Below are 24,747 nucleotides of genomic sequence, written 5' to 3'. Positions count from 1 at the left end.
AAAAAGAAGAGATTTCCCCCCCCCCCCCCCCCCCCGTTTGCTGTCCTGTGGTTTCTGAGAATTGGGTCCGGAAAAGGCCTTATGTCTGGCCTCACTCCTAACTTACAGGACGGCCATTTTGAAATTTTGAAACCTTATCTCCATGCATCAAGTTCTTCAAGGTCTAGGTTGACTGACTGTTACTTCATGCATAACGTGATACACAAGGCTTTGTTATCATTTACATGTGCTCTGATTGGTCACATTTGTGATACATGGAGCCAATGGCAATGTGTATCTAAAAAGTAAAATCGTTTGTTAAGTCCTGGTTTTAAAGGTCTTTCAAAGGAGAAATTGGCAAAAATGCATGAAACATTTATGTGTTAATGAAAATATTTATGGTATATGATAAATAGAAAACTGCGCTCCTGCGTGTCTGATCCGAGTATCCAGAGTGCACTTGATGATTTTCTACGCGTCTCGAGCTTTCAGAGCAGTGGAAAGTCATCTCCTGCAATCTGGACATACGGATCAGAAATTTATTAGATTTCTTATTTTATAGGCCACAGATGTGAAATGTCTGACACTGGTTCTTCCTCACGCTTCTGACACTGTGCAGCTGACCAAAGTTCAAGCGCAGCGGTGAGTGAAGAAGACTATCGACTGCATGAAAGGCATACATGGTGATAACATTAGAAATGTCTGCGATGGGCTTTGGTACACACTAGTGAAAGCTTCAACCCCAAGTACCTTGACGAGGTATGTTATGAAGAGCAAATCATGCCAAAATGTCGTATCAAAACTGGGCAAAGTCAGCAAACGAAGAAAGATTCAGGAGAGACGTTGTCCTGCTAATGTTGTGCGCAGTATCAAAATGTTATATAAAGGGGGTTTAGTGAGCAGTCGTAAATACATCGCAATCAGAGCATCTAGCATTAGTGTGTCTAAGCCTGAGCCTCTGACCTATAATGAAGTTCGTGAGGAAATAGATAAGGTTAGAGAGGACCTCACAGTCAGTGCACTAGAAGGTGGCAAGGGCTGATACCATGACTCACAAACCACTTTGGTAAAACTTGCCAAGCTGTACCTTCAATTAGATAAAATAATGATCCAGAATCATGGAGTTGGCTTGAATTGGCTCAATAAGAGCAGGGGGGAGTTCAGTATTGCAATTGGTGCTGATGGGGCACCAGCTGGCAAGCTGGGCACACATACATCGCTGCTGATGTCCTTTCTGAACATCACCGATATAGTTGGTAGCTGTGATCATAACTTCCTCCTGTGTGGTGGTGATGTGACTGAAGATGACCCCACTTTTTTGGACCACCTTTCCAAGATAATTAAAGACATGACAGAAATTGAAGAGAGAGAATATAACATTGGGTCTGATCGAGTAAAGTTCAAATTGGAAATGATACCAGCTGATTGTAAGTGGGCAGCTGTTGCCTGTGGGGAGCTATCTAATGCAGCTACATATCACAGTACCTTTCGCAATGTGCACAAAGATGAGCTGAGAAAATTGAACGCAAGTATTGGTTTTGAAAGTCACAACAAATGGCAGCCTTGGGGATATCAACAAAGAATGGCTCATGCCAAGGGAGTGTCTCGTGTCAAAAAAAGTTAATGTTCGTGGGAAGGTTCTGAAAACAATTGCCAACATGCGTTCCCGTCAAGAATTTGAGCCAGTTATTGGAAAGTATTCTGACAAATGTTATTTCGAGCCGCTTCATGTCAAAAATAATGCCTGTCAACAATTGAACCTTCAGTTACTGTTTGATGTTATTGCAAGAACTGAGGATCGAGTGCTTAAGATGGACTTGCAGAGTGACGAATTCCTGGCGTCACCGATAGGGCAGTACCTGTATAGCTTAAAGAACACTGTCAAGGCTGGTAAGCTGCATACAAAGTTGCTCAGATGGTTCAAAGAATCTCAGAATAATCTCTCAAAAGAAGGGGTTGTTAAGTGCACCATCCGCTTCACTGGAGAAGATTCTATGAAGTTTCTAAATCACTTCCCTTATCTCATTGAAGCTCTCAACAAACCAGCTGAAAAATCGAATTTAGTAAAGTACCGTCAATTGCTGTTTCATGTTGCTTGCACTTTGCTGAGAGAAATTGTTGCTCTGTCATCCAAAATTAAATTAAGCCAGTTTGAACTTGAACAGTTGAAAGCTTCGTGTGAGATGAACCATGCACTCCATGCCCTGTTCTTGACAAAGGTGACCCTGACTACTTGGCACATTGGCTACGCCTTGCCTTTCCATGCAAATTTGATCTACTCCAAGTTTGGTGTAGGTTTGGGCATCAATACCATGCAAGGACGAGAGGCAAAGCATCGGCAAATTTCCAACTATGCCAAATTCACCATTCCACAGCAAAAGTGGACAGGTATATTCAAGCATGAATACATCCATTTGATATAGCTCAAAGAGCATGACCTGTCTGAAGCTGCTAAGGAAATCGCAAAGAACCGTGATCACTCTAAGTACCATGTTTCTCAGATTTCTCCTGATTTGTGTAGTTGTGGGCTCTCTGCTGCTAGTAGTATCTGCATCTTCTGTAACCATCCAGGGAGAAAGCTCATATTGGAGAGTGCTGCAAAACGCAGAGTGTTGTCAGAAGTGAGACAGTTAATGAAATGAATCAAAGACGTGAACATTCAACTGATAGACTAGGCTATTTTGATGTGAAATGAATGCAGTTTTTCTAAATTTGATGAGCGCTGTTTTTTCAGCCGTAGCCCAACGCTATGATAGGTGATTTTTACAGGGATTTCAATTTTGTGGTTCACTGAGGTGCGACCTGGTCTGCAAAGTTACCACGGATAAAATACCGTGCTGGTCAATCTGCAAAATGAAAATGCGTAAAATTCAAATTGATATTGTTGATGAAAAATGAAAGGTATTTTCCTTACTGTTATAACACTTTTGCACAATACCACCCTGTAGAATCAGCTGCAACCTCTCCGAGTATCTCCCGCCTCACCGAGTAATGGCCAACAACCTCTCCGAGCAAATCCAGCCTCAGATTGTAAAAAAAGTCCTTGTATGGACCGTTCATCCAACTTATAGCTTCCTCACTGTGTCAAGGCCATGCCAGGACACCCAAGGAGTCCTGACAAGGTTTTCAATTAGGTGTTGCAACTCTGGTTTTCTGTTTTCAAGATGTTCCATAGTTCAAATGTATTCATCAATTTCTCCGTAAGTGCAACTACTGTAACAGCTGACAGCTATAAATGCAACATGAGTTTGAAAGCCTTAACATGGCTCCTTGGTTGTCTTGACATAACCTCACCACAATAAGAAAGCTATCAGTTTGGTTTCACAGTCAATATGAGGGCCTTGGTTTTGGGATGTCTTCAGTTGGTGGCTGGATTTGGTCGGAGAGGTTGTTGGCCATGACTCGGAGAGGTTGGAGATGCTCGGAGAGGGTGCAGCTGATTCCACGGGTGAATACTGTATGGGCAACAATGCATTGTAATAGCAGAAAAATTTCAAGTTGTAAATGATATTATGAATCCAGTAATTCTAACTATCAGTCAATTCATTTTACTGTATGGTACATTTGCAAATAATGCATGATATATTACACATAAGGAATGTCCAGTTGTTATAAGAATATCCGTCCGAATGGTTACTTATATATTCATTGTCATATGTACATGTACATACTTGTTATTGCGTACATTTTCAAATATATTTCATGTTGATTTATAAACTTTGTGTTGTTATTGTTGAACAGTCAATGTGGTGATGTAGGAGTGGTTGCCAATTGTCACATGGCAGTATCCTTTTCACAGACTGTGATGCAACCCGGGAAATCTCTCCTGAAGTACAAATGAAAATGTACATGTATATGGACATTTACCAACAAGCCCATAATGGAACCAAGGGCCTGTGTTGGAGACAATAGCAAGAGACTTTCATTTCTTCTCCACACATGGTATCGCCCCAAATGAGAAATCTCTCCGAGGACTGGGGTGCTGCCATCTATAAAATGGAACTGTCTCCTGAGGATGATGCACATTTACAACTATCCTCTATGGCTAACCCCTGTCACTGACCTTGCACGAATGGACCTCGGTGACAAGCAGGCATACATGTACTTGCTTGAGGTCTAATGCCAGAGGATGACCATCCTTATAGTATGTATGCATCGAAGCTGGCCTTGATTTTGATAGCCCCTTGATATACACACACAGGAGGATGCATTTTAGACCCCCCCCCCCTTGACAATTTAAGGGATCTTCATCATCTAGAGATGGTAGACATCTTGTTGTATCCTGGTTTTCCGCCTTATTACTACTCAGGGGAGGGGGGGGGGTGCGGAAGGAATGGATGAAAACAGTTTTTCACTGAGGAACATCATATTTATTGCAGACCTTATAGGACACTGACAAGAATAGCCTCTGCCGATTTTCGCTGCAATTCAACGTAAAGGGATGCTGCTTAGTGACTTCCCCAATCATTTTGTTAGCACTGAAATGAATGAAATGGCCAGGGGCCATTGTGCTCACCGTATAGATATTTGGTGCTTTGGAATTCATACAGGTTAAGAAACATTGTACATGTATAGTATATAGGTCAAACCAAAGTCGGTATGACATGTGATGTATCGTTGCTTGGAGTAAGTACCATAAGAATATCATCAAAAACAAGTCACTAATAAACGAGATATTGCACTTTTTACCTATTTTAGTTTTGGCCTCCTGTTGGCCAAGTTGAGTACCAGATCAGATCGAAATTCGGTGTCCAAGGTTACATGACGTAGGGAGTCATGTGTACCAAATTTCAAGTTCATAGATTTAGTGGTTAAGAAACGTGCCATAGTTACACTCAAACGGCCAATTTAGGCCATGTGACCTCTGTGACCTTGAAAAGCAGGTCAAATCAAAAACTCATATGATATGTGATGTATCCTTGCTAGGAGAACCTACCATAAAAATGTTATTGAAAACGAATCACTAATAAGCGAGATATATCACACTTTCTAGGTTTTCACTTTTGGCCCCCTGGTGGCCACGTTGAGAATCAGACCGGACTGACATTCAGGGTTAGAGGCCAGCTGACCTAGGGGGTCCTTTGTACAAAGTCTCAAGTTTATAGCCTTAGGGGTAACAAACGTGCCACACTTACGCTCAAATGTCAATTTACGCCATTTGACCTCTGTAACCTTGACAAGTACGTCAAATCAAAAACCCGTATCATATGTGATGTATCCTTGCTAAGAGTATCTACCATAAAATTTTTACCAAAAACTAATCAGTAATAAGTGAGATATCACACTATTTATGTTTTCAGTTTTGGCCCCCTAGTGGCCAAGTCAAGAATCAGACCGGACCAAAATTCAGTGTCAAAGATCATCTGACCTAGGGGGTCATGCAAACAAAGTTTTGAGTCCATAGCCCTAGCGGTTAAGAAACGTGCCACTGTTTTAGAAATAGGATACGACGGACGACGACGACGGACACTGCGGTGTTGTATAGACTCCCTTACGGTGAGCCAATAAAACCATCAACAATAAGAAAAAGACATTCACGTTTAAATCCTAGAGTGCAAAGTACGGAGAGATTGATCAATTCCCAAAAAATACTAATGCAGTGCATGGACAGTGACTTTAGAAAACTTGAACGCCTAGACAATAACTTTTTTAAAAATCAAGAAAATGTAAGATACAAGTCAGAAAAGACAAAAGGGAAAAGATAAAAAATAATAAAATAAAAAAAATATTTTTGGCCGTCCCTAACCAGGGTTTGAACTCACGACCTTTGGATTGCCACAACACGAAAAACACAAAACATGCAATTTCGGCCATATCTGTGTCATCGTTGTGACCTCTGTGACCTTGACAAGTAGGTCAAATTAAAAACCCATATGATATATGATGTATCCTTGCTATGAGTACCTACCACAAAAGTTTTATCGAAAACAAGTCATCAATAAGCGAGATATCACACTTTTTAGATATCCACATTCGACCCCCTGGTGGCCAAATTGAGAATCAGATCGGACCGATATTCAGCACAAGAGGTTATCTGATATAGGCGGGTTATATGTACCAAGTTTCAAGTTCATAGCTGTGGCGGTTGAGAAACGTGCCATAGTTACACTGAAACAGCCAATTTATGACATTTGACCTCTGCAACCTTGAAAAGTAGGTCAAATCAAAAACCCGTATCATATGTGATGTATCCTTGCTAAGAGTATCTACCATAAAACGACGACGACGACCGACAACGGACACTGCGGTATTGTATAGACTCCCCTACGGTGAGCCAAAAACGAAGAAATGTTTAGATTGAAATCATGTAATTCCAGAAAAACATGCCAAAGTATAGGGCCTACCTCAGAGCTGTATAGGTTTATAGTCATTGATACACCTACTGATGCAGTTATGTTGTACGTGTCGATCTTTTTTCTTCAGCAGCTCCTTGCGCTCCATTCCGGTTTCCTTCCCCCAAAAATTAAACAAAACGAGGACCTTCTCCTTGCTTGTTATGATGACTGTAGATGTTGCTCTGGTGGTCTTCTTATGGTGTGTTCACACTGGATGCGAATTGAAACCGAATTCCGTAGAGCGCTCTCCGGAATACGAATTGGTTAATCCAGTTTCAGAACGGTCGCGTCACACTGGCCCGAATACGCATTCAAATCGGTTTAAAACGCGCCACACTAACGACGCGCCATCTATTATTATTATTATTATTATTATTATTTATTAACCTCCCATGTGGGAGAGTACAAAACATATAAGTATATAATATCACAGTATCACACAGTCATTATTAACAAGTTAAAATCGCGTAAGGTGCTTGACCATTTCCATCTCCCGGCCATGCCTATTGCCAAAGTTCGGATCAAAGAGGAGTGTCCTCAGCGAGTCAACACCACCGTCGCTAAATGCGGAGAATCCCGGCCTCGCCCTCAAAAACGAGGCCAAAACCGGGGAAAACCCCGCCGCGACGATGTTGCTGACCAGCGTACCTTTGACCAACGAACCGGCGGCAACATACCTTGCCAGGAAAAGGAAATGCAAGTCACGTGCAAGGGAGTTGATTTTTCCCTATTCTATGGCATAACGAAAAACGATTTGAGTCAATGAGATCATTTAAATACATCAGTTAACTAGTTCGGAGCACTAGTTCCCGCGGTCAAAGGTCACTTTCCATGCGCCGGGCGCATGCGCAGTGCGATCGAAAACCTTAATTCGTATCAAGCGCGTCACACTTGAAATCTCAATACGGTTTTGTTGATTCGGATTAGCTGATTCGCATTCAATTCAGTTTAAGAACCGTGTTGGTTAAAGCGGATTGAGATCGGTATGAACAGAATTGAGTGTGACGCCCCAATACGTATCAACGTTTTAATTGGAATTCAATTCGTGTTAAAACCCCAGTGTGACCACGGCAACAGTCGTCCCAAACGAGTTGGTTGTCATCAGGGAGCGTATCTCGCTGAATACTTTTCCTGGCACATCACTGAAATTACAACAGGGAAAAAGGATAACATACCTATTGATATTAATATTATATACTAGTGGTCATTCATTACAATGGAGTACCGTACTGCATCGTTTGCTTGAACGATGACATCAAACTGATCGCATCGCGCAGACCACCAAAGCTAGTCTCTGATGAGGATATATATAGCCAGTCTTACAAACACATAGTTACCGACTAATCTTTAAATTCTTGCGAGGACCATTTGTTCTCATCAAACGAATTATCTGGTGGTGCTTCATACCAATTTCGGCGACTACCATTGGATAAATCTGTAATGATATATTTTTTTAGGTGCAAAAACATTATTATAAATGGTAGCCGTTCAGCAATTGGGAAAAGCTTCAATTTTATTGTGAACAAGTATAGGTGGGACAGACTTGAGCTCCTAAGTTTACCTCAAATGACTAAGGATAATGTAAAAAGAAGTACTCAGAATTGTAGTATGGACTTGAGACTGGTAGCAGCCCAAATTAAGGAGTTGATAGGTGTTAGAGAGAATGGATTAGGTATCTTGACGATAAATGAGATTGGCGACATCTTTTTTCATCTGTGTGTGAATTAACTTTCTACTTGTCATTGTACAGCTAATTAATAAAAAAATAGGAACACGCATAAGCCTATCCCCTTCAGTTAGAGTGGCAGGGTCGCACTTTGAGATATTTCGTCACAGAAGAAGCATGTCCCAACTAGGCCTAGTCATATCACAAACTCATCCCCTTTTCACAATCCATATTAAAACAGATCCTAACAACCCCGACAACACACAGATGCCACATTGGCACCAATGATTCATTGCGTGCTTTTTCGCTTCCAGCCACAATCAATCAATCTGTTAATCAACTTTGATTAGCCTATCCAAGGCAACGTTCAGGGGCAAAGGTGATGACGTCATAGTCAATAAATTGCAGTTCATGGCTAGGCTAATTCAAGTTCATAATCATTAGGCCCCTCTCTGATTGAAAACACTGCCTAACGATTAATGACCTATATTTTCAATATTTGATTGATTAAGCTGATCCTCAATTCAATCAACAAAAGTTAAAGTTGACGTCTTGTTTCCACCGCCTTTTGCATTGGACATTTCGGAAGGCTTCGGGATTTTCCGGCTAGAAGATCAGGACATTGACGTCGGCATTGGGCCTACATAAATCGAATGTTCAAATACGACTCGGTTCCTTACTTGCACCAGTTGGCGTCTCCTCGCCTCAGCTCGACCGTAAATATCGGGGCTGTTCTGTCGTGTCAGGCTCCCCGCAACACCGTCTAGTTCGTGGCAGAATGCCACGAACATCTCCCTCTCCTCATTGGTTTTCAAAAAACGGGTACAGAACCCCCTACAAAAATTGGAGAGAGCTCTCTTCAAGTGGCTGTCTAAGTTGTCCATTTTGTTTTTGTGTAAATTTCAAATTTCCCGCCATATCCCTATCAAGGTCAAGCAATTAAAAGGGGTGGGGAGGGAAGCAGGGGGGATGTTAAGTGTTAAGTGTTAAGTAATCTCTCATATTTCAGGGCGAGGAAGGACGCCTACACTAGGTACTCTTATAGTGTAAGCGCTTCCCTCTCGAGTCTAAGAGCAGATATTCGGCGAGGCCGCCTGTCTAGGCCAACCGGCCACCCATCCTCCCGCTAAAATAATACTCTGGCCCGGTCTTTCAGCAAACTTCAAACGACTGCCCTTTATATCATCGGGCAACTTTATTTCTGAGAAAGTCTCTTTTCCACTTTTAATAAAGATTTTCAAAAACTTAAGACCAACGCGGAAGTGTAATTTCATGCTGTGCCATCATGCCATCATCAACAAGCACTTCCACCACGACTACCACCATCATTCGGGACACGCCCTGTACATTTGCATTGTATTGATCGTATCTAAAATCACAGGATCCTCAATTCAATGTATTACATTGTTTTTTCCCTTCCCACGACGTTGCGTCACGACGATTCTACTCTCCAAGGGCACAGTCCGTGATGCTGATATGATATAAAAACAGATGATATGTTGCTTTATATGCATTATGAAGACGTTCCTAAATTTGAGACCGAACATTGAGAACATGTAACTTTCTAAGATTTTCTCTTATATTAAACCAGTGAACACCTGTAATTACTATCCTAATAAATCATAAGTAAACATAGTTATACCTTTTTTCTATTATTTGGAGACTGAAACAAAATTTATGTTGAAAGATAATATACAGTTTGGTGGCCTGGAGTCACAGAAAAAGGAATCACTATTTTCATTTTTCCGGAGAAGAAAATAGTGATGTTCGTGGCATTCTGCCACGAACTAGACGGTGTTGCGGGGAGCCTGACACGACAGTACAGCCCCGATATTTACGGTCGAGCTGAGGCGAGGAGACGCCAACTGGTGCAAGTAAGGAACCGAGTCGTATTTGAACATTCGATTTATGTAGGCCCAATGCCGACGTCAATGTCCTGATCTTCTAGCCGGAAAATCCCGAAGCCTTCCGAAATGTCCAATGCAAAAGGCGGTGGAAACAAGACGTCAACTTTAACTTTTGTTGATTGAATTGAGGATCAGCTTAATCAATCAAATATTGAAAATATAGGTCATTAATCGTTAGGCAGTGTTTTCAATCAGAGAGGGGCCTAATGATTATGAACTTGAATTAGCCTAGCCATGAACTGCAATTTATTGACTATGACGTCATCACCTTTGCCCCTGAACGTTGCCTTGGATAGGCTAATCAAAGTTGATTAACAGATTGATTGATTGTGGCTGGAAGCGAAAAAGCACGCAATGAATCATTGGTGCCAATGTGGCATCTGTGTGTTGTCGGGGTTGTTAGGATCTGTTTTAATATGGATTGTGAAAAGGGGATGAGTTTGTGATATGACTAGGCCTAGTTGGGACATGCTTCTTCTGTGACGAAATATCTCAAAGTGCGACCCCGCCACTCTAACTGAAGGGGATAGGCTTATGCGTGTTCCTATTTTTTTATTAATTAGCTGTACAATGACAAGTAGAAAGTTAATTCACACACAGATGAAAAAAGATGTCGCCAATCTCATTTATCGTCAAGATACCTAATCCATTCTCTCTAACACCTATCAACTCCTTAATTTGGGCTGCTACCAGTCTCAAGTCCATACTACAATTCTGAGTACTTCTTTTTACATTATCCTTAGTCATTTGAGGTAAACTTAGGAGCTCAAGTCTGTCCCACCTATACTTGTTCACAATAAAATTGAAGCTTTTCCCAATTGCTGAACGGCTACCATTTATAATAATGTTTTTGCACCTAAAAAAATATATCATTACAGATTTATCCAATGGTAGTCGCCGAAATTGGTATGAAGCACCACCAGATAATTCGTTTGATGAGAACAAATGGTCCTCGCAAGAATTTAAAGATTAGTCGGTAACTATGTTTTTGTAAGACTGGCTATATATATCCTCATCAGAGACTAGCTTTGGTGGTCTGCGCGATGCGATCAGTTTGATGTCATCGTTCAAGCAAACGATGCAGTACGGTACTCCATTGTAATGAATGACCACTAGTATATAATATTAATATCAATAGGTATGTTATCCTTTTTCCCTGTTGTAATTTCAGTGATGTGCCAGGAAAAGTATTCAGCGAGATACGCTCCCTGATGACAACCAACTCGTTTGGGACGACTGTTGCCGTGGTCACACTGGGGTTTTAACACGAATTGAATTCCAATTAAAACGTTGATACGTATTGGGGCGTCACACTCAATTCTGTTCATACCGATCTCAATCCGCTTTAACCAACACGGTTCTTAAACCGAATTGAATGCGAATCAGCTAATCCGAATCAACAAAACCGTATTGAGATTTCAAGTGTGACGCGCTTGATACGAATTAAGGTTTTCGATCGCACTGCGCATGCGCCCGGCGCATGGAAAGTGACCTTTGACCGCGGGAACTAGTGCTCCGAACTAGTTAACTGATGTATTTAAATGATCTCATTAACTCAAATCGTTTTTCGTTATGCCATAGAATAGGGAAAAATCAACTCCCTTGCACGTGACTTGCATTTCCTTTTCCTGGCAAGGTATGTTGCCGCCGGTTCGTTGGTCAAAGGTACGCTGGTCAGCAACATCGTCGCGGCGGGGTTTTCCCCGGTTTTGGCCTCGTTTTCGAGGGTGAGGCCGGGATTCTCCGCATTTAGCGACGGTGGTGTTGACTCGCTGAGGACACTCCTCTTTGATCCGAACTTTGGCAATAGGCATGGCCGGGAGATGGAAATGGTCAAGCACCTTACGCGATTTTAACTTGTTAATAATGACTGTGTGATACTGTGATATTATATACTTATATGTTTTGTACTCTCCCACATGGGAGGTTAATAAATAATAATAATAATAATAATAATAATAGATGGCGCGTCGTTAGTATGCATTGAGTGTGGCGCGTTTTAAACCGATTTGAATGCGTATTCGGGCCAGTGTGACGCGACCGTTCTGAAACTGGAAGCCGGTGTTCAACAATCCTGATGCAAAATGTTTCTCTCACACAAGTTCACCTGCCCATGGAGAGCGCAAGAAATAACCCTTCTCCTTTCCTGTCCAAGTTGGCGAATGCGTGCATCATTCCCTTCCTCTCCATCGTCATCTTCGTGTTCATCATCTGGGTCTACATCCGTACAATTATCATCGCCACCCTGCAGATATTTGGCCACGTTGTGCAGAACGAAGCAAGCAACGATTAGTCTTGGAACTCGATGAAGTTGTATCCTCACTTGTCCACGCAGTACTGGGAATCGTTTTTTAACCTGACCAAAGCACCTCTCAATTATGACATGTTCCTTTGTTAGAATCCTATTGAACGTTACCTCTTCCGGTTGCTGAGGATTCACATAAGGTGTAAGGAGCCAAGGGGGAATGCCGTATCCACTATCCCCTAGCAGTAATGCCTCCGTCCTCATAGTGGACAAACGATGACAAACTACCTAATTTCTCCATATTGTACTGTCGTGTACAGACCCAGGCCACTCGGCTACAACACTTGTAAACGTTTCCTTTGCATCACAAATTCCCTGAACGTTTAACGTAGCCTTTCCACTCCGGCCTACATATTCGTCGCCATGTGCATGCCTCCCTTGTGGCTTCAGAACTCGGACCTGGGTACAGTTGACAGCACCTATCGCAAAAGGCATCTCGTAGGTCGTTTGCCAGTTATCCATTACTGACTGCATCACATGCACCGTACTTGGGAAATGTATCCACAGTCCTGCATTTTCAACAATCTTGTCGAGTACTGCATGAAATGTTCTTGATACGGTGGGTTGGGAAATTCTAACATCCTCAGCAACACCCATCTGAAACCCTGGGTCCGATATATATCGAAGGAAAGTCTCCATTTGTGTCTTTACTGTCAGTGCCCCGCCACGAGTTTCTTCACTATCTAAAAAATGATCAAATCGATAAAATCGTCGATAAAATGCTGGGCGACATGATTTTCTTGGGCTGTGCTCCTTCGGATGTCACCCCGCAAGTGCAAGAAAAGCTGCCATGTCAAACATGTCTTCCTACTTCGAAGTTCAAGCCTGGTCTGAAGCTACCTTGAAAAATCTAATGATATCCGTATAAGCAAATGCTTAATACTCCTGTTTATAAATATGGAATGAAGCAGAAGCTTAGACTTTAAGTTTTGGCAAAATGCCTGAAAAGCAGACACTTATAATTGAAGCATAAGGTTACAAGTACAAGCATTACCTTAGGTTTTATGAATATGCAGCGTACTTAATACTTGAAAATACAAGGATAAGCATATGCTTGTTTTTTATAAATACCAGCCAATGACTGTAAAAGTTACTCCTGAGAACTGTGCAAATGTCAAATAACTCTGTACAAAACTCCTTGATAAAAGGTGCCCTGCAGAGGCCACTGATATCAGATCATATACATGAAGGTTTGAAGTTTATTTATAGAAGTATTCTTTCCAAAAACTACTATAGATTTTCACAGACTAAATATAAATATACTAATGATAGGTAAGCACATTGGCCATGGTCTTTGGGTAACGGTTTAGTTTGAGCATAGGAACATAACTATCACTAGACAGTTGGTTTGCTTTTGGTAACAAAGCTGACTGTCCTGGAATTCTGCTGCTGAGTCCCAGATCTTTGCGCTCAGGGTTGTGCCATTTTTGAGCGAGGACTTGACATCCATGAAACTGTGCCCTTAATCCACACAGGTTAGAAAATATTTTATTTGTCAATGTTTTAGTGAAAGACCCCACTCCATCAACAATATTCACTGCCATCCCCAAGAGGTCGGCAGTTGGCACTGGCATGGTGGCCTATCAATGCCCCCATAAGTTTCCAATTGTATTGCTGTAGTCTCAATTACACCGACTTGGTTGAACCTGTCTTAGTTTGTAAGATTTGGTGTTTATATGAAAGGACTTAACCTCCAATACTGTATAAAAAACAATGATCCAGGTGGTCAAATGCAGCAATACAGAAATATAAAGTATCTTTGCTTTTGGGGACATCACAGACTGCCCAGATGAAAATGATAAGGGGGAACTGATGAAAAGAATCGGTGGTGACCGGAACTCGCACATACACATATAGCACACTGATTGACAGCTACTTAGCTCATTATACATAAACTCCTTTGTACTATACGATCACAATTAACCAATCAGATTTCTTTATCCTTGTTTGTAATTTGCGTACTTTATGCTAGTTTTTCTTGAATTGAATATATTAGTTCATTTTATGGAACCATGGCGTTCATTCCCTGGTGAGAACACGATTGTAAAAAGGATTTGTGAAAAAGGAGGTGCTGGAATACTTTTTATGGACAGTATCATGTGATTAGAATTTTGCATAAATTAGTGACCCAGAAATCCCGCAAAATTTCCACCAATCATAGCCTATGACATAAATTCTTTATTTGACAATACGATTTGAAGGTAGCATTGGTAAATATCCCATAAAAAACACATTTTGACAGCGCTGACGGTGACACTGCATGCAAAATCTGCCATCTTGGAACCTTGTGCAAGCCATCATCATCACAAACTGAACCCTATTTACCTTAAAAGCGGTCAAAATATGATGATTGAAGCCGGTTTATTCCCCGCCATGACAGTTTTTTGACAGTTCAGCGGTAGGCAATCTCATCCCTAGTGGTTGGGAAAAGCCTGGGCAGGCCCGTCGAATACTGCCTCCATGTACATAACCTCATTGGCAGTATTCGACACCTTGACCAATCACAGCATTCGTATTGAAATGGATGGAATATTAAAGCCAATGTTGGCAATCGTTTCAAATCGAGTTGACCTTTGACCCTATATTAAATGTAGCAACGCTAATTTATTACTGAGGGGAGCATTAATTGTATGCAGTTTGGCAATTTTGCCTGGTTTTGACAGATTTTGTCATGCAGATGTGTACCTATGTAGGATTTAAATTTGTTTGTGTTACTTTTCGTTGTTTGTTTCTAAATAAACTCATGTATTATGATAAACTATTTCCATTGTTAACTTGTTGCTTTATTTTAGTATGAATTTTGATAACTTATTCAGGCATTTAAAGGTAAGCATACTTTTGATACTTTGTTTCCAGTTATTTTTATTTTATGTCCATGGACTTAAATAGTATTTGGTGTCCATGGGTGGTCTAATTTAAGCAATATGTACCTTTAAAGGAAAATCGTATTCCTCCAAAGGCCTTCCCCTACCCTGCTTTTAAGCAGACTTTGAGGGAGGGGGGGACGTTATTGGAATACTTGTGTTGAGGGGTGGGGGGGGGGGGGGGTGGGGGGTTCTTAATATACCTTAATGATGAAAATAAATTATTGACACAAGGTTTGGAAGTTAATTTTCTTTATTTTCTTCTTTTCAGGAGCAAGTTTTACAATGCCTGGCAAAGACAAGGTTAAGAAGTACAAGACGTACACCCAGCTCTCCATCGACAATGCCTTGGCAGCCATCAGAGATGATGGAATTGCATTTGGTGCCGCTAGTCGAGGCTTTGGAGTACCTGCCTCCACGTTAAGTTTTTCGGTACGTGCCTTGAGGAATGGACAGCTGTCATGCCTGTATTGAAAAGAAAAGAGAATAGGTTCAACTGTTGTTCTTTCCTTGCTGGAATTATACTTGGCAAGTATAATTCCTCCAAGTTCTTTCATAGCTAAAGTAAAATCTGTAACAAAATGGGTTCCCATTTCATTTAAATCTTCCAGGTCGAACCCAGTGAAGGCCAGACAAGGTCCAGCCACAATCCTCTCATATGATGAAGAAGAAGAACTGGCTTCATGGATCCTAAAGATGGCGAAGATTGGCTATGGGCGTACAAGGGAAAATGTCATTGACATTGTGGTCAACATTGTCAACTCTGATGGAAGGAAGGATCTTTCGTGAACAATGTGCCAGTGTCAATCGACTTTTGGTTGAGAGAAAAAGAGTATTTTTCTACTAAGGTCGAGGATTGTGGTCGCGATCAGGGGGCGGTGTTTAGGCTTGCTGGACAACTCCTTGGAAAATCCACAGATGTTGTGCTCCCCACTCATACCAGCCAAAGGTCATTGTCTAATAGGTTCAATGATTTTTACCTGAACAAAGTTGAGCGCATCCGTTCGAGCCTTCAGGATTCCCATTCTCCATCCAGCCTGCCTGACCCATTGTAAGCGATGTTGCATTTTCTGGTACAAAGTTTACAAGTTTCTCCGCAGTGTCAGAGGTGGAGGTGAAGAAAGTTAGCCTTAAATCGGCAAGCAAGTCATGTGATCTCGACCCCATACCAACATGGTTGTTAAAATCCTGTATAAATGAATTATTACCATCCATAACATCAATCGCAAATTCCTCCTTAGCCAACTCTGATGTTCCAACGGACTTAAAAACGGCACACATTCGGCCACTCTTAAAGAAGCCAGGGTTGGAGAAGGAAGAATTGAAAAATTACAGACCTGTCTCCAACCTTCCCTTTGTTTCCAAAGTGTTGGAGAAAGTAGCTTCATCACAGATGAGCGACCATCTCAACCCTCATTGTCTTCATGACCCATTGCAGTCTGCGTATAGGCCCTACCATTACACGGAGACTGCACTTATCAAAGTTCAATCAGATGTGATAGATGGGTTAGACAAGGGTGATGTCGTTCTTCTATTGATGTTAGATATGTCATCAGCTTTGATACCACTGAGCATACCATCTTGCTGAAGCGGTTGGAGTATTCTTTTGGTATAGAAGGTGCGGCCCATGCATGGTTTCGGTCCTACTTGACTGAGCGGGTCCAGTCGGTTTGAATTGGCGATAATGGGTCTGACCAGCGGTCCATTAAGTATGGCGTCCCTCAGGGATCAGTTTTAGGACCAAAGTTGTACTGCATGTATACCAAACCCATCGGCGACATTGTGCGAAAGTTCAACCTGAGATACCACCTTTACGCAGACGATGCCCAAGACTACGAAGTTGTCAGAGTGAAGGATATATCCTCTGCTATCCAGGCCATCGAATCATGCGTCCGAGAGTTAAACCTATCTCAGAATGACGTCAAGACTGACTTTGCCATCTTCTTTCCTAAACACCTTGAAAGTTTTGTTAAAGAGCTGAACCTTGACATAACAATTGGAAACTGCGGTGTAAAACCATCATCCTGTGTAAAAAACCTAGGTGTTTTTCTGGATTCGTGTCTCACCATGGAAAAGCATGTAAATGTTAACTAGCTGGTCGGTCCTGGTTATAACAAGAGGCCCAAGGGCCTGGCGCTCAGCTGAGTTAATATCATTAATATCTTCCCGGTGTTTAGTTCATTATGCATGAAAATGGCATGCTCCATGGTATTTGATATCCTTTTGCGTTCACTACGGTAGCAATGTTTTTGGTTGACATAATTATGCCACTGTTCATTCCTCAATCCTGACCATAATTCGGGTGAAATCATCGTATGAAAATATTTACCGAAACATGAAGTTTATGCCATGAATGAGGATACTCATTGTCATAGCCTCGTTTACAAGTACGAAGTATTTTCCCGCGAATATTCAAAACTGCTTGGCTCCTTGCCAGTTAAATAACATGTGACTATACACAAAATAGAAAACTTTGATGGAAATTGTAAATCATTTTTTTATCTATCAGGGGAAACAAGCTGATGATGATCAAATAAATCATTCATGAGAAATCATTTTGTTGCTGAAGCTTGCATGACGAAGTTAATGCTAAACCTTTTCTTGTGCTCTACTGCGCCACCGTAGTTTTCTATTTAGACCAGCGATGACGTCATTTCTGGTGATTCCCTACGTTGTCCAATGAGCGCTTTTTAAAATGTGCCATTTGGTATTGTACAGTATGCAATGTATTTTTTCAGCGCTGCCAGTTGCCGAAGAGAATGCCGTAGCTCCCTCAATTTCCAATCAATTTTTATGGGAGTGACATTATTGTATTGCTTAGAATGTCTACTTTTTACTCATGAAAGAATCGTAGAACTAAAACATAATAGGCAAACAGAATCATGCCGATTCACTGCACATACTGTGGGAATTCTCCACTTCAAAATACATCGGCGATGTCATCGGGAACAGAGCATGCACTTCCGATATCGTTTTCACAGAAATGTCGCCAAATATTCAAGAACTAATTTCTGAATTTAGTCCCTAAAGACCTTATGACTACCACTGAAACGAACTAGTGATAATATCGCCTACCAGACTACTTTTTAAGCAGAAAATTGGGTACTTGAGTGTCATTGAGCTCCAAGATTATTGCATATAGCGTAAACAACATGCCGCCATTTTGTCTCCGCTTCGGTATTTCGTACGCCGCTTATAATGCACCTTCTCAATTAAGCCAACATAATAAGGCCTTACATCGTTGATTGAATAGGAACACCACACAAAACACAATAAAGTGGGGGTACAATCGATTACGAAGCTGAAGTGAACAGTGATTTATTCCTGGAGCTACTGCTTTTGTTGTGTAGCTGCCATGTTTTGAGAACTGGCAAATAGGATACTTCATTGATGGCTGACGTCATCGGGCGGGAATTTGAATCGGCAGAAATAATTAAAAGGCAGGTAGCGCCCTCTCCTGTTAAAATTTTGAACTTTTTCTCAATAAAATAGATTTTCAAGAATTTTATCTTAATATTAGAGCACATTTCGACTAATTCTGCTGCTCCTGGGCCGATATAGGCCAGTTTCCTTCATGCACTCTCGCTCGCAGGAAGTAGGTCGAATGGCGACAAATTTTGTTTTGAAAGTAGAGTTTGACCAGAAGTATCCAGAAATGCAAAATTGAAGTCTCTAGGTCTTACGGTTACAAAATGTGCACCATGGGTTTAACGGACGGATGGATGGATGGATGGATGGACAGACGGACGCCACTGAACAACTTATTTGACAAGCTCGGCTGACTTAGTCAGCTGAGCTAAAAATCTGTGGTAATTGTTTGTTTGGTGAGCCATACGAAAGGGGCTTTTATTGGGACAGTAAATCTTCTGGTATGCGATACTTTTAGTGACTTAGAATGTAAGCCTTATGAAACGCGTAGGCCTGGACGATAATTATTTGGGATAGGTTCCGAGGGAGTTATAAGACATGAAATGGGGTCTGATTGGATATATTCGGGGCTGGGTTTATTCACATACGACATCGAGGGGCGATAGGATTTTTGTTGTAGTTAGTTCTCCTTAGGATTGAAAAGGGTAAGCTGCGTTTAAGGGAACTCAGGTTTCAATAAGCACTTTCTTGATTATGCCAACTATTATTAGGACCAGTTCAAAACCAAGCTGCTGGCCACAAGACGCACACCAACGAGTGAATAGTATACGAGAAGAAGCGTCGATGATGTCCCCAGCACCACTTACGTCATTATGAACTATACCACACGTTAATTGTTAATTTGGACATTGCATCGACTTTTAAAACACGTTTACCCTTCCCTCCGTGCATGGGCAAACTGTCCAACTGCCACAACCTTCATTAATAAAGTAGAGTAGTTTAAAAGAAGAAGAAGAAGAAGAAGATTATTTTATGTGAACCAATTAAACATTTATTACAAAAATCATTCAATCTTAAATCTGTCTGATTCAAGTCTTCTATCGGCTTGAATTAGGACAAGAGCCCCGATCATTCATTCCTCCATGTTTCATAAACAATGTGTCTATAGTCTGTCACTTTCATATGCGTAATATCAGTCGCATTAAGCCATTCCTCACAGATGCAGCATGCAAGTCTCTTGTCCAGGCTACTGTCATCTCCAGACTGGACTATGCCAACAGTCTCCTGTATGGTATAGCTGACAGTCATTTGAAAAGACTCCAAAAGGTGCAGAACACAGAGGCCCGACTTGTAACCGGTGCAAAGAAGCTTGATCACATTACACCAGTTCTTCAGGGGTTGCACTGGTTACCTGTCCACTTACGTATTCATTTCAAGCTGCTGCTTTTATCGTACAAGGTTTTAAATGGCTTAGCACCAGAGTATTTCGATGATCTTATTGTAAAGCATGTGCCAAACCGGCAATTGCGTTCCGCGGACAAGGGCCTCTGGTCTGTGCCAAGGACTCGCACTAAAAGATACGGCTGGAGGTCATTGGGACAAGTTGCTCCTGGTCTGTGGAATGCACTGCTGACAACGATCGAGAGGGTCACCAAGTGTTCAATCTTTTAAGGGTTGTTTAAAGACACATCTTTTTAGACAACATTATTGTATTTCTTAACTTTCGGAGCTGTGTTTTTGTATTTCGTATGTCATGTCTGTGATGAATGAATGTTTTAAATGTAAAGCGCCTTAGAGCATTGCTTTTATGAATAGGGCGCTATAGAAATGTTTTATAATAAAAAAAAAATAATAATAATAATTAAAAGGAAGACACCTTTCACCAATGGTAGACCAGGGAAAGACTGGTGGTACACCTTCAGGAAGAGGTGGCCTCAAATGAGCATCCGTGTAGCAGAAGGCTTAGGCAAGGAAAGGGCTGCCTTCACCGTGGAGAAGTTGTGCCACTGGTTCGATAAGGCGGAGAACTATTTCACGAATGAAATTAAAAATGGACTTGACATCCTGAAGGTCCCATCTAGGGTCTTTAACCCTTTCCCTGCCGGTTGCGACCATAGTCGAACGCTCGACAGACTGCCGTGTGCGACTATAGTCGAAATTCCCCCTATGTTTTCCCCCGTATTTTATTTATACCCAGCCGAATTGATGGCTCTAAGTGTAGATTTACACAGTTGCGTATATGCTGGTTGAAAATCACAGCGAATCGAATTTTTTCCAGTGTTTCTTGACCGATTTTGGCAGCGTCAAAAGTAGGTATCATGGCTAGTAATTACCCAAGACAAAGAGTACAACAAAGACTCAATAGAGATGATGTTTTGAGGCAAATTGATGGTGATTCTGACTCTGAACTGAGTGAAATAGCTAGTGATTTTGATTCTGATAATGACACAGACGATGATGTACATGATGTACAGGGTGTAGCAGTAGGTGGTGGCGTAGTGCAAGCTGTGGTTGGGGTTCGAGCAGATGATGATCCTTGGAAACTTGATAATGTTGAGGACAATCACACCCCTGATTGGTGCCCTGACTATACGCAGAGGCCAGGTGTTGAAAAGCTAACAAAGTTAGTTTCTAAATACAAGCAGCCGTGTGTGCCTTGTCATGAATAATATATGTCTCATTCATTCTTTAGTCCCCATTGCATGCAGAGTCAATAGCCACAAAGACAAAAAATCCTAGGCAAAGAGAACTGGGACCTGAGGGTTGTGAAATATCTTAAGAATTGAGCAATTTTCAGTCACTTTTCTGGTCAGTTATTAAGGGTAAAAGACCCTTCTAGTGCAATTCTGAGGGTCAAAATCAATAATATGGCAGGGAAATGATGTAAATAAACACTTGAATTGATTCCAACATGATTTTCATGAAATTGTTGTGAAATGGGAATTTTTTTTACAATGTTCCAGTTCAGTTATGAATGGTAAAATACCCTTTTCGATAATTATGACAAGGAAATAACACGTGAATTGATTCCACATTATTTTATTACAAATAAGGCCATATCAAATAAATAACCTGATTCTCATCAGCGCCCAGGTCGATTTTTGGCGCCGGGTCGATTTTTTTGAATATTCAATATATAAATGATAAAAGAGCACGGTCTAACATTCTCCCACATCAAAGTCAAAATTTATATTTTATAATATATTTTAAGGCTTGAAAATTCAATTTTCATTGATGAATATTGCCGATGATGATGTATTTAAAAGAATGAAAGATCAGTCACGTCAGTCTGCCCTCTTTCCCCAATCGACATCATAGTGTATAAGCATACAATCATGGATGAACTTCAAATAAATGCCATTCTGACAAGAATGAAATGGACAAAGTCTACGTTTAAAGCTGACATTCAAGTAATACCCTCCCAAGGAAGAAAATAATGGAACACCAGTTCGTAATGGTGGTCAATACAGCCAAAGAAAAGGAGCCTGGAAGTCACTGGATAGTCATGGCTGTGGATAATGAAACGGCCAGGGGCCAATGTGCTCACCGTAGTAGAATGGAACGTACTGTGAATTATGTATGATATGTGAATAGGTGATATGTAGCCTAGTAGGCCTACTCATCCTGTGTATCATACAGTCGAACACTACCATTTGATGTTGGAGAACAATTTGGTGGCCAAAACCCCAATAAACTTTGTATATACTAGCATGATACACAGGATTTGGACATGTGTCATTGAGGCCCTCTGTACGGCTGCCATAGAACTAAACGTTGTCTCCTACGGCTGTCAATTTATTGGGAGTGATCATTCGTTTCATCAGTTATGTATAGGAGGTGATACTGAAAGCCAGGAGATCGTCAGGACAGATTGAAAATAGGCTTATATGCTATCACGAGTATGTCTGTGACTGGGCATTCAGCCGTGTTTGGCCATCACGGACATGTCCGTGCCTTGGCTGCAAAGTGTTAAATTCATGAAAGCGGAAAGAACATCCATTAGTGAACCGAAAACTTCTAGCCATGTTGTATGGGATGGGGCCACAGTTCTATCTCTTTGTAACCAGGGGATATCTACATCATGTCCACTGCAGAAATAGACGACTCCTTTGATGTCACGCCATACCTTCCTAAGGTAGAATACTTCTTTTTATCTCATCTTTGATCTCAGGTGTCCCTCCTCTGGTATACTAAATGTCACTTATGGTTATTCCTGTTTGTGGGATAAACAGAGTCAGAGAGAACTTCAATAAAATTGTGTCTTGAGAGTGTAAAGAAACATGCTGACAACACAGGGTACACTTCCATAAAATAAATTTGAGTTCTAGATACCTGCATCAGTCCCTCACAACTGGTTTATAGAGTATTAAAACCACTGATTAGCATACACATGGAGCCAAGGCTGATTTTCCTTTTCTGTTTTGATAATGTACTTCAGAAGCACTGTGTCATAGTGATTGATGATGAAGATGATTCAGCTGATGATTTTGAGCTCCCAACTATATATCCATCATTGCGACGCCATTCAAAACAACGTCCAATTCCACATACTGATTTATCAACACCAAGCAACACTCCGTTCAGGAGAGAATTAATCAGGTCAAGTATATTTGCCATTTAAGAATGATAACCTTCCCGAGTGACTGGCGGGATGAAGCTAGAAAAATTCAAGCAGATCGTGTTGTGTGTCATCCTTAAGCCTGCTGTAGGCACATGGAAGGCATCCTCCCATCGCAGGACTTTTTAGCTCATTCATATTTATAGATTTCTGAGCTTATGAAGAGTTGCAGGCGAAAAGTCCTGCTGTGGGAGGATGATGAAAGGGAGCCTGCATCTAACTGCTGTTTGTTTATCATTCATTCCAGAGCATTTGAAGTAGATTTGGAGGACAGTGATGATGAAAATGAAAAACAAGAGACAGTTGTTCCACCTGTAGAAAAACCTGCATGGCAAGTATCAATATTATACGAAGTATCTGGTGTTTTTGTGTATTTCCTAAACCAACACATGAAAAGCCACTATAGGTTCACAATGAAACTGCCAGGGGCCATTGTGCTCACCGTATACATCTTTTAGTAGGCAGGATCATGCTTAGTTTAGAGGTGAATATGGTGAACACAATCAGGCATGAAGACTTTTTTTAGATGTGTATTGATGTCAAGTAATAAGACAGGGCAGTAAATATAAGTTTATGATCCAACCAATAATTGTCTATGACATCAACAAGATCAATATCGTGTGATTGCTAAGAGTCCCTGCAATAAAAAATTCATCGAAAAAAAGTCATTAATAAGCGAGATATTGCATGTCCTACTTTTTCAGTTTTGACCCCCTGGTGGCCAAATCAAGAATCAGATCAGGCCAAAATTCGGTGTCAGAGATTATCTGATGTAGGGGGTTACATGTACCAACTTTCAAGTTCATAGCTTCAGCAGTTAAGAAACGTGCCATAGTTACACTCTAATGGCCAATTTACGCCATTTGACCTCTGTGACCTAGAAAAGGAGGTCAAATCCAAAAATCGTAGGACATGTGGTGTATCATTGCTAGAAGTCCCTGCCATAAAAATTTTATTGAAAACAATTCACTCAAATAAGCAAGATATTGCACTTCTTCCTTTTTCCATTATGGCCCCTTTGGTGGCCGAATAAAGAATCAGATCAGGCCAAAATTCAGCATCAAATGTTTTCTGATGTAGGGGGTTATATGCACCAAGTTTCAAGTTCATAGCTTTACTGGTTAAGAAACGTGCCATAGTTTACACTCTAACGGCCAATTTACGCCATATGACCTCTGTGACCTTGAAAAGTAGGTCAAATTGAAAACCCGTAAGACATGTGATGTATTCTTCCTAAGAGTACCTACCATAAAAATTTTATCGAAAACAAGTCACTTATAAGTGAGATATCACACTTTTTAGATATCCACTTTTGGCCCCCTGGTGGCAAAGTTGAAAATCAGATCAAACTGAAATTCAGCACCAGAGGCTATGTGATATAGGGGGTTATATGTACTAAGTTTCAAGTTCATAGCTTTAGTGGTTAAGAAACGTGCCATAGTTTACACTCCCTACGGCCTTTTACGCCATATGACCTCTGTGAACTTGAAAAGTAGGTCAAATTAAAAACCCGTATGATATATAAGATGTATATTTGCTATGAGTACCTACAATACAAGTTTCATCGAAAACAAGTCACTAATAAGCGAGATATCACACTTTTTAGATATCTACATTTGGCCCCCTGGTGGCCAAGTTGAGAGTCAGATCGGACTGAAATTCAGTGTCAGAGGTCACCTGACCTAGGGGGTGCTGTGTACAAAG

General features: G+C 41.1%; 1 protein-coding gene and 1 long non-coding RNA gene across 2 annotated transcripts in view; one reads left to right on the top strand and one right to left on the bottom strand.

The window, feature by feature from the left end:
- LOC135503356 (uncharacterized) overlaps positions 1-3,656 on the top strand; it is a 34,220-nt gene extending 30,564 nt beyond the window's left edge. The window contains exon 4 of the long non-coding RNA XR_010449892.1: positions 542-3,656. This is a non-coding gene — a long non-coding RNA (uncharacterized LOC135503356). The remainder of the gene's footprint in view (positions 1-541) is intronic.
- Positions 1-24,747, bottom strand: part of LOC135503452 (uncharacterized) — a 188,558-nt gene that overhangs the window by 37,689 nt on the left and 126,122 nt on the right. The gene's annotated exons all lie outside the window — the stretch shown is intronic.

This window comes from Lineus longissimus, chromosome 19 (genome assembly GCF_910592395.1).
Source record: "Lineus longissimus chromosome 19, tnLinLong1.2, whole genome shotgun sequence".
NCBI classification, from domain to species: domain Eukaryota; kingdom Metazoa; phylum Nemertea; class Pilidiophora; order Heteronemertea; family Lineidae; genus Lineus; species Lineus longissimus.
The sequence above is the reverse complement of the archived record's forward strand: the minus strand, read 5'-3'. Positions and strand labels throughout refer to the sequence as shown.